Below are 10,571 nucleotides of genomic sequence, written 5' to 3' on the forward strand. Positions count from 1 at the left end.
GCCGTTTTCGGGTTGTGGCCCTCGGAGCATGCACGGATAGAAACCTTGCGCAATGGCTTCGGGCTTGGACTTGGGCTGAAGACCTTTGTATACAATATCTCCCCGGGGGCACTTGATGGCATTCTTTTCAGCATATTCGGCAGTTACAAATATGTATCTGTACCATTCCTCTGCCCAATATGTTCGAATCCATTGGATTCGGTTTTTGCGTTCTCCATAGGTTTCCTTAGGATCTGTCTTATACATTTCAAAGAGATCTGGTGGCAGGTCCTTGGCTGTATCCCCACGATGCTGCTTGCCGCCCTTTCTAGCTGATTTCTCAATGGCCATAGTATGCAAGCTGAAAGGCTTCAAGACTATGAATGGCTTCCGTCTGCTGGTCAGACAGGAACTGGCTTCAGGAGAATTGATGTGTCGCTGTAAGAATTCTGCAAATGAATGCAGACTGTGAGAACCAAGGGATTCTCCCACGAACATGTACCCGTGACAGCATTAGAGGTGCGAGGGAAGGGGAAGAGGTCATATGCATTCTCAGAAGATTTTGAAGATAAATCAGTTTGAAGACATTGACCTCATAGTGCGAAGAAATTCATTTATTTGAAGAGAATCGGTTCCAGATTTGTACGAATCCATGAATAAGTACAAGTGAGGAATCTAACTAGTTGTGAAGCATAAGTGAATATACTTGGCATGATATGAGATGCAGACATGGACAGATCCAGATATGAAAGTGAAGAAAGTACTTTTGGTTGAAGTGGATGGATTTGACGGATCAAAAAGGGCAGTAAAAGTAAGATTTAATTACCACACAAAGAACTGCTAGACGAAGTTGAGAGGGAGGCCGAGCAGTTCAATCTCCCGCGCCCTAACTTGGCGGCGGAAGACACCTACAGTAGCGGCGGAGAGGACGAGGTCCGCGGCCGGCGTGAGGACGGCGTCGAAGAAGTCGCGGCAGCTAAGCTCTTCGTCTCCGGCATCGTCATGAGCTAGCGGAGGCGCTAGGGTTTGTGCGAGGTGGCAAGGTGGAAGAAGAGATAATGACCACAGTGAGTTGAGTATTTATAAGGAAAGGGACAATACATCGTAATTACGCAGGTGCCCCTGGCGGTTCACATCTGAAGGACACGTGGCATGCATGCAACACATTAGAAGTTGTTCCATGTCCCCACACATGCCTGGATTGTCGGGTGGTCGTTCCGGCTTCTCCGGGTTTCAGGCAATAAGGATATAGCATTAAGACAGATTCAACTTTTGTCTCTGTATCTTCTGCTGACAAGGACACAGAGAAGACTTGCGACAGTTTCAATAGAATGCATATGATTTGGATAGATAGAATTTGAGGTAGAAGCATAGAAGGGGTTAGGGTCCGATCACATTCACTTAGATGAAAATATTCAAACAAGAAGACATGGCTATAAGTGAATGCTGTAGAGGACAGAACACAAGTATATGTATATATAAGACCAAATCAACATTGGGAAGATAAACATGAAGTCAAATCAATGTTGAATACAAACCAAATGCGAAGAATTTGCAAATGGGACGTCAAACGAAACACTTCAAACCAGAATTTGGTGGTGGCGTTACCCACCGTATAGGAAGTATTAGAACCAGACACGATGCACAATTATCGTGGTGCTCTGAAGTCATATTCCGCATTAATGTATTCACACTCAGAGTGTATGTCTTCATTGATTGAAGATATACTTTACTTCATGTGTTGCACATCTAAGTCATCACATGCATAAGCATTAGGATGTGTGTCCAATCACAGGACATTCGAGGATTCTAAGATATTTAGCTCACACCGTGACTTGCAAAACCTTTTCAATATCTTCCTTCATGACATGATCTATGAGAAAGTGATGACGAATTTCAATGTGCTTTGTCTTCGAGTGCCGAACTGGGTTATTGGCAATCTTGATGGGGCTTTCATTATCGCAGTAAAGTGGTACTTGCTTCAGATGGATACCATAGTCCTTAAGAGTTTGCTTCATCCATAGAAGCTGAGTGCAGCAAGATCTAGCAGCAATGTATTCGGATTCAGCAGTGGAGAGAGACACACAGTTCTGCTTCTTTGAAGACCAACAGACAAGAGATCGTTGTCGGTGTCAAAACCGGCGGATCTCAGGTAGTGGGTCCCGAACTGTGCGTCTAGGCCGGATGGTAACAGGAGGCAGGGAACATGATGTTTTACCCAGGTTCGGGCCCTCTTGATGGAGGTAAAACCCTACATCCTGCTTGATTAATATTGATGATATGGGTAGTACAAGAGTAGATCTACCACGAGATCAAGGAGGCTAAACCCTAAAAGCTAGCCTATGGTATGATTGTTGTTGTGTATGTTGTCGACTAGCCTGGCCCTGGTTTATATAATGTACCAGAGGCCTAGGTTAACAAGAGTCCTAGCCGAATATGCCGGTGGGGAGAAGTCCTTGTCTTGATCGCCAAGTCTTTGTGGAATCTTCCTTGTATGCGGCAGCTGTCCGAACTGGCCCATGAGTATACGGCCATGGGGGGCCTCGGCCCAATCTAATAGATCGGGAGACGACGTGGTGAGTACCCCCTAGTCCAGGACACCGTCAGTAGCCCCCTGAACCGGTCTTCAAGTTAGGGACGCTCCTTGATTCTTCTGAACTGTTCTTCATCTTTGGTCGTCGGTCTTGAAAACTGGTTCAACAAATCTTCTTTATCTTCGATCTTGAGGATCGCCGAAATGCACTCGACGAGTTTACACGTCGGGTATCTGAGGAGCCCCTTTAAGTTTCCGGCCTTTACCAATGCCTTGTTATTTTTATGCCACACCTCGGGTTTGAAGTTGTTCCCGGGAGGTAGTGTCCTCTTGCGTCCGAGCTCTAACGCCGGACTGCATTCGAGGTATCTTTTGCGGCCGAGCACCAATGCCGGACCGCTTCCGAGCTCCAACGCCGGAAAGTATCCGAGCTCCAACGCCGGACTATGTCCAAGCTCCAACGCCGGATTGTATCCGAGCTCCAATGCCAGACAGTGTCCCAGCTCCAACGCCGGACTATATCCGAGGTGTCATATCACCTTGGTTCAAAAAAGTTGAAGGAGTTTAGCCGAGCTTAATGCCGGAAATGCCCTCTATGGAGCCAGCCACTAGCGCCCGAGCTTTATGCCGGACTGCTTTCGAGGTGGTGCACCACCCTGACTATGGGCCGATTTTTGTCAATATTTTTTATTGGTGCAATTTATTCTCTGCCGAGATATATAGCCTGTAGCCCTCAAGGTGTGTATCGGTCTAAAACCCGAGATGCACATGAAGGATGACATAAGACCGTTGATCCCAGTAGCCGCTGAGACTCAGGTTGATTTGCAAAATCGGCCTGAGGATCAAGTCCTAGCTCGGTAGAATACTTCGGGACACAAAAGCGGCATGCTCAGTCCTCAAGACTCAGGTTGGGTGCGGCCGACCAACCTGAGGATCAAAATCTCCTTGGAAACTATATTGCACATAAAATTTTCTGCATTGGACAAGCAATGTAGTAGCCCCCGAGACACTGGTCGGGTGGCAACACCAGATCAGGGGATCGATGTGCTCCTTTAATATTTGTAAATAATAAGCCCGAAGCCCAGTAGCCCCCGAGCCTTAATGCGGGCACGGGTGGCCGAATTAAGGATCAATATCCATAGTAAAATCACAAATTATGTGTAATGACTCTATGTATCCAAGTACTTTACGTCATTAATGCTTTTATCCGCATTGTACAAAACTTTGTTGACCGACCATCGGCTTCCACCTCCTTGGCCAGTAGCCGAGGAGTGTTTGTCCTACTTTATAAAGCCTTTATGAGGGCAAAGATTTACGACAAACAAGGCAATCTGGCCACACGGTTTTATAAACAAAGGTACGCAGAGAGACATGTTATATTACTGTTTAACAGAAGAAATGTATTCCAAAGAAAATAGTCCCGCTATCGGTTCCTTTCTTTGGGTTGTCATGCTAAGCATGATCATGAAACCTCAGCTCGAATGTAAGAGCAAAATATCGAGGATTTAGTTTGGGAGGCCAGTTAATAGCCCCCGGTAGTGTTCGGCGACAGTCGAGGTCAAGCCATAAACACTTCGGCCAATGTTATGAATGACCCGTCATAGTCATCGGATCGCTGACCAGTTTACGCTTATTGTGACAGTCAGTTTTCAGCTTTCTCCACTAAGGTGCTTAACCATGTGAGCTGGAAGCACAATCGCAGTGGTTCTCCCTTTGCACGCCTAGCCGAACAAAACGGAATGTAGGAAGCAAGTGCAGGAGCCGGGCAACCCAACTATTGACGAAGACACAATTCGAAACCGATGCATATATAGCAATATCTGAGAATGTTTTTGCCGAATCCCTAAAGGTGTCCGGCGTTGCACTGCAAGACTAATGCTGGAAAAGCACAAATAGTTTAAAAGTGCCAAAAAGCTTGGAAAACCAAGAAACGTCAGTAAAAACATGACGTCCGAACAAGATCAAGTGTTCGGTGCCAATCTAAAAATTGGTCTTAGAAAAAAGAAGTGCTTTTGTCGTCCTTTAACATGACACATCCTATCTCAAGACTTCGAGCGGGTCAGCCTACGGCTTCAACCTCCTATCCCGAGGACAGAGTACTTCTCATTAGGCCAGTTTAGCAAACTAAACTCTAGCGGCTTTGAGAGAGAAATTAGGCTCCCCGGCTAGTGACCGCACACTCGCGTCGAAAAAAGGAGTGATAAATAATAATAATAGAACTTTGCAACGACTGAGAAGAAGAACACTTATTATAAAACGGCTCAAATAAACTTAAGAGCCCCCAAGTGACTTGGGTAGAAGAATGATTGCATGTACCGAAGTACTTATATCATATATATATGTTCAACCGAACTTTAAACGCGTCTTAACCGACCGTCGGCTTCTCCCTCTTCGGTTAAGGACCGAAAAGTGTTATGTACTCCATCGGTCGAGAATATCAATGGTGTTTCCAATAACCAGGCAATCAGGCCATAAGGCTGTAACAGACAAAGCGCGCTCAGGGAACTTATGCTATATTACCGCGAAGAGTAAGAAACATCTTCGAAGAAAATAGTACCCCCGCCGATACCTTTCTTCGGTGCTCATTGTTATTATGAGACTTGTGCAATAGATTTTTTGTACTCATGAGTTCCGTTGTGTGCCGGCCATCATTGAATAACTATAAGAGCGCTAGCTTTCAGCTTCACCCAGTCTGAGGTCCGGCTCGGGTGACCCGATCGTGACAAGCGCAGAGGTGCTCCCTTTACTCCCTAGCCAAACAATCGGGAACGTAGGGGTAAACACAGGAGCGAGGCAACCCAGCTTGCAAATCGCTTAAGTCAATGTGGTGCATATTGTGGCGTAATACACGAACAAGGAACGAAGCCGTACAAGTATAATCATATGCAACAGGAAAAACTTCATAAAGGAAGCCCCCAAGTAAACGGGGTATTTGAATTTATGCGTCACAAACAAAGTTTGGACAAGGAAATTTTTTAGAAGCAACTTTTTTCCAAAAAGTATAATGCTTGGTTGAACCGAACACAAGTTAGAAATTAAAGCTTTGAGCATGAAAGCGACTTAGCTGGTTAATGTGTTCGGCATTGGTGACGCGGTCCGAGCTTGATGCGGGGCAAGGTTCCATCCCCCAAGCCGGTCCCGAGGTGGCGGCGCGGAGAGCTCGACAAGCCGAAGTGGTGACATAGCACGGTCAATGCAGACCGGCAGAGTGACGCCGAAGTCCCCGGATCATTTTCCTGTGCACAAAAAATAGTGCAAACCGGAGATAGTAGTAATAATGATAATTTAAAAAAAAATCGTTGCATAATAAATAATTTATGCAAAGTGAGTAATAAAAGAAATATGGCCTGGCGCCAAAGTCAATGTCGATGCAGGGCGTCGGCGTGATGCGGTAAAGGCGTGGCAAAGCCTGAATTCGCAGGTCGGTCCGAGCTCCAGATGCGGCGTTCGCCGGACTATGTACGGAAATTGACCGAACCACCATGCGACTATCGTGAATGCAGCTACCATTTGATAGACCTGTGTACATATGATGGACAAACCAGAGTAATAATTCCTTGGGAAAAATGAACCCAAACAAGCAAAAAATATTAGGGATTGATAGCACCTGGTTTATTTGTTGTAGCAATCAGAAGGAAGGTGATTCCCAAAATTGGGACTCGATCCGCACACCCATTGCCTGATGGGCGATAAAACAACGGCATGGCAATGCTGATAAAGGTTGGCTCGCCGAGGCAAAGCCCTCGGCCCAGCTAACGTGACGGAGCTGGTCGACTAGTGACGCCGAAGTGTCCGGAGTAGGTTGATGAAGAGATGGCGAAGCCCCCGGTCCAGCCGAGATGTCGAAGCCCCAATGTCAGCCGATGAGTCGAAGTAGGTCGGCGTGATGGACACCAGCTTGAAGAAGCGATAGTGCGGCCCTTTCGATGCAGGTCTTGACGTGGTCGATGCCGGCTTGATGAAGCAACCGTGCGGCGATGCCGGTATGCCCATTCCGTGTAATCCGTGGGGCGGCGATGTTGGTGATGATTTATCCTTCACGATGCCGGACTCTTGTTCGGCTTGCTGAGATGATGATCCGAAGAAGTTGAGCTCGGCTCAACAAAGTGACGCCGTGTCTTGGCGCAGGTTAGCAGCCATGGAGTAATATTGCCGGACTGGTTTGACACTAGCATGATGTTGAAGATCATGTTCAAAAGATCTTAAAGTTAGTGGGATGTGTTCGGGAACAAAACACAATACCCCATACAAAACTTCCTTCAAAAGGGATGTCCGAAATCCCGTTCATAGAAAAGATGAAATCGGGTCGGATTCATTTTCGCATAGAAAACAGATCCGAAAATTGATGCACTAATCGGAAGGTTCCCGGAGTTTGGACGGTTGGATCGAGCTAAAATTTTGAGAGGTGGTAGATACAGGAATTCCGCAACCGATAAATGGTTAGATCTTCCAAAGGACGTCCGAGCTAGAAGCTGGACACCACGCTCTAAACACATCCAAATTCCCATCCAGATTTGACAGGGCTCCGTTATATCGTGGATTGCCAGAGATTCCTCCATCGAAACTCGACGAAATTTTCTAGGGTTGTTGTAGACTCAATTCCGCACAATTCCACCAAAGAGATCGTCAAAGCGATACTCGAGGAGGTGGTGGCAGCATATACGAGTTCGCTGTCCAGAAAAACAGCACGATCGCTTGAGGGCAATGTTAACGTTGAGCCCCCGAGCTCCACGGATGATTCCTCCGTGATCTTGATAGAGATCGGAGTTGATGTTTGATGAAGGCCCTCGTCCGAACATGGTGATCTGAACACGGGGCACAATTCTTGGTCGAACCAAGGTGACCAGTCGAGCTGGTGACGAAGATGCCGAAGTCGCAGTTGATCTGCAGGCGAGCCATCGATCCTTTTGTCGATCATACAGCGGAACTCTCAATGAAAGCACCAATGTCGGTGTAAAAACCGGTGGATCTCGGGTAGTGGGTCCCAAACTGTGCGTCTAGGCCGGATGGTAACAGGAGGCAGGGAACACGATGTTTTACCCAGGTTCGGGCCCTCTTGATGGAGGTAAAACCCTACATCCTGCTTGATTAATATTGATGATATGGGTAGTACAAGAGTAGATCTACCACGAGATCAAGGAGGCTAAACCCTAAAAGCTAGCCTATGGTATGATTGTTGTTGTGTATGTTGTCGACTAGCCTGGCCCTGGTTTATATAATGTACCAGAGGCCTAGGTTAACAAGAGTCCTAGCCGAATACGCCGGTGGGGAGAAGTCCTTGTCTTGATCGCCAAGTCTTTATGGAATCTTCCTTGTATGCGGCAGCTGTCCAAACTGGCCCATGAGTATACGGCCATGGGGGGCCTCGGCCCAATCTAATAGATCGGGAGACGACGTGGTGAGTACCCCCTAGTCCAGGACATCGTCAATCGTCCAAGAAAGTGACATGCGCCTGATGTAGACTTGCAATCAACCTTGTCACCAGCATAATCAGCATATGAGAATCCAACTAGATCAAACTCTGAGCCCTTTGGATACCATAATCCTAGTGTTGGGGTGTAAGCCAAATATCGAAGAATTCGCTTCACAGCTAAGTGATGCGACTCCTTTGGTGCCGCTTGAAATTGGGCACACATGCAAACGCTAAGCATGATATCTGGCCTAGATGCACATAAATAGAGTAAAGAACCAATCATGGAGCGGTATACCTTTTGATCGAACTCTTTACCATTGTCGTCGGGACCGAGATGACTTTTGGTTGGCATTGGCGTCATGTATCCCTTGCAGTCTTGCATTCCAAACTTCTTCAGGCAATCTTTGAGGTATTTCTCTTGAGATATGAAGATGTCGTTGCTTTGCTGGTGGATTTGAAGACCAAGGAAGAACTTTAGCTCACCCATCATGGACATCTGATATTGCTCTTGCATCATGTGTCCAAACTCATCACTGTATCTTTTGTCAGTGAAGCCAAAGATAATGTCATCCACATAGATCTGGGACACAAACAATTCACCATCGTATGTCTTCGTGAAGGGAGTGGGATCCGGGGAACCAGGTTTGAAGCCTTTGCTCTTCAGGAAGTCTTTGAGTGTGTCATATGAAGCACGAGGGGCTTGTTTGAGGCCATACAGTGCCTTGTTGAGCTTGTATACCATATCAGGATGTTTTGGATCTTCAAAGCCAGGTGGTTGTGCAACATACACTTCTTCTTCAATCTTGCCATTGAGAAAGGCACTCTTCACATCCATTTGATACAGGAGGATTTTGTGATGGTTGGCATAGGCTAGCAGAATGCGAATGGCTTCAATCCTAGCCATGGGAGCAAATGTTTTACCGAAGTCAATCCCTTCAACTTGAGTGTATCCTTGAGCAACGAGGCGATCCTTGTTTCTGACAACTTGACCATGCTCATCTTGTTTGTTGCGATAGATCCATTTGTTGCCAATGATACTGTGCTTGCGAGGGTCAGGACGCTTGACTAATTCCCACACATTGTTCAGCTCAAACCGTTGAAGCTCTTCTTGCATAGCTTGAATCCATTCAGGTTCCATGAAGGCTTCAGCAACTTTCTTGGGTTCGGATATAGAGACAAATGCAAAGTACCCACAAAAATTTGCTAGCTGAGTTGCTCTTGAACGAGTGAGTGGACCAGGTGTATTGATGCTATCAATTATCTTCTCAATTTGTACTTCATTTGCAACACGAGGATGAACTGGACGAAGATCTTGCCCTTGCTGATCATTGTCTTCATCTTCAGCATTGGCTTCAGGCTGAGCAGTGTCTTCAGGTTGATTTGGTGCAGAAATGATAAGTTCCTCTTCAGTCTATGCCTCTGAAGGTATGATTTCTCTAGTACCCATAAGATTGATGGATTCACTTGGTGAGACTTCATCTAGCACATTTGGCAGGTGCTCTCTTTGCGAGCCGTTAGTTTCATCGAACTGCACATCCACAGGTTCAACCACTTTATAGTGAAAGAGGTTGAAGACTCTGTAGGAGTGCGAATACTTTCCGTAACAAAGCATAAAACCTTCATGTGCTTTCGGTGCAAATTTTGAAGTGTGATGCGGATCTTTGATCCAGCACCTAGCACCAAATACCCTGAAATAGCTTAAGTTTGGCTTCTTACCAGTCAGTAGCTCATATGATGCCTTCTTTAGAAGCTTGTGAAGATAAACACGGTTGATGACATGGCATGCAGTATCAATAGCTTTAGGCCAGAACTTCCTTGGAGTCTTGTACTCATCAAGCATCGTCCGAGCCATCTCAATGAGTGTCCCGTTCTTGTGCTCCATGATGCCATTCTGCTGAGGTGTGTATGGAGCAGAGAACTCATGAGTGATACCCAATGTATCAAGATAGGTGTCGAGGCTGGTGTTCTTGAACTCTGTGCCGTTGTCACTTCTGATGTGCTTGATCTCGATGCCATAGTTCATCATGGCACGATTGGCAAATCGTCTGAAGACATCTTGCACTTTAGTCCTGTAGAGAATTATATGCACCCAGGTATATCTAGAGTAATCATCAACAATAAAGAAACCATAGAGACAAGCAGTGGTAGTAAGAGTGGAGTAATGAGTAGGGCCGAATAGGTCCATGTGAAGCAGCTCGAATGGACGTGATGTCGTCATGATTGTCTTCGAGGGATGCCTGGCCCTAGTCATCTTCCCAGCTTCACAGGCACCACACAGATGATCCTTTTCGAACTTGACGCCCTCAATGCCTATGACATGCTTCTTCTTCACGAGAGTGTACAAGTTCCTCATGCCAGCATGCCCTAGCCTCCGATGCCAGATCCAACACTCTGAAGCTTTTGCTAGAAGACATATGGCCAACTGTGGTCCTATTAAGAAATCTACCATGTACAGATCATCTTTTCGGTACCCTTCAAAGACTAGAGACTAGTCAGATTCCATTAGAACAAGGCAACGATATTTTCCAAATATCACAATCATGTTCAAGTCACAAAGCATTGAGACAGACTTTAAGTTGAAACCAAGGGATTCAACAAGCATCACTTTATCCATGTGCTGATCCTTTGAGATTGCAACTCTACCTA

This window comes from Triticum aestivum, chromosome 5A (assembly GCF_018294505.1).
Source record: "Triticum aestivum cultivar Chinese Spring chromosome 5A, IWGSC CS RefSeq v2.1, whole genome shotgun sequence".
Taxonomy (NCBI): domain Eukaryota; kingdom Viridiplantae; phylum Streptophyta; class Magnoliopsida; order Poales; family Poaceae; genus Triticum; species Triticum aestivum.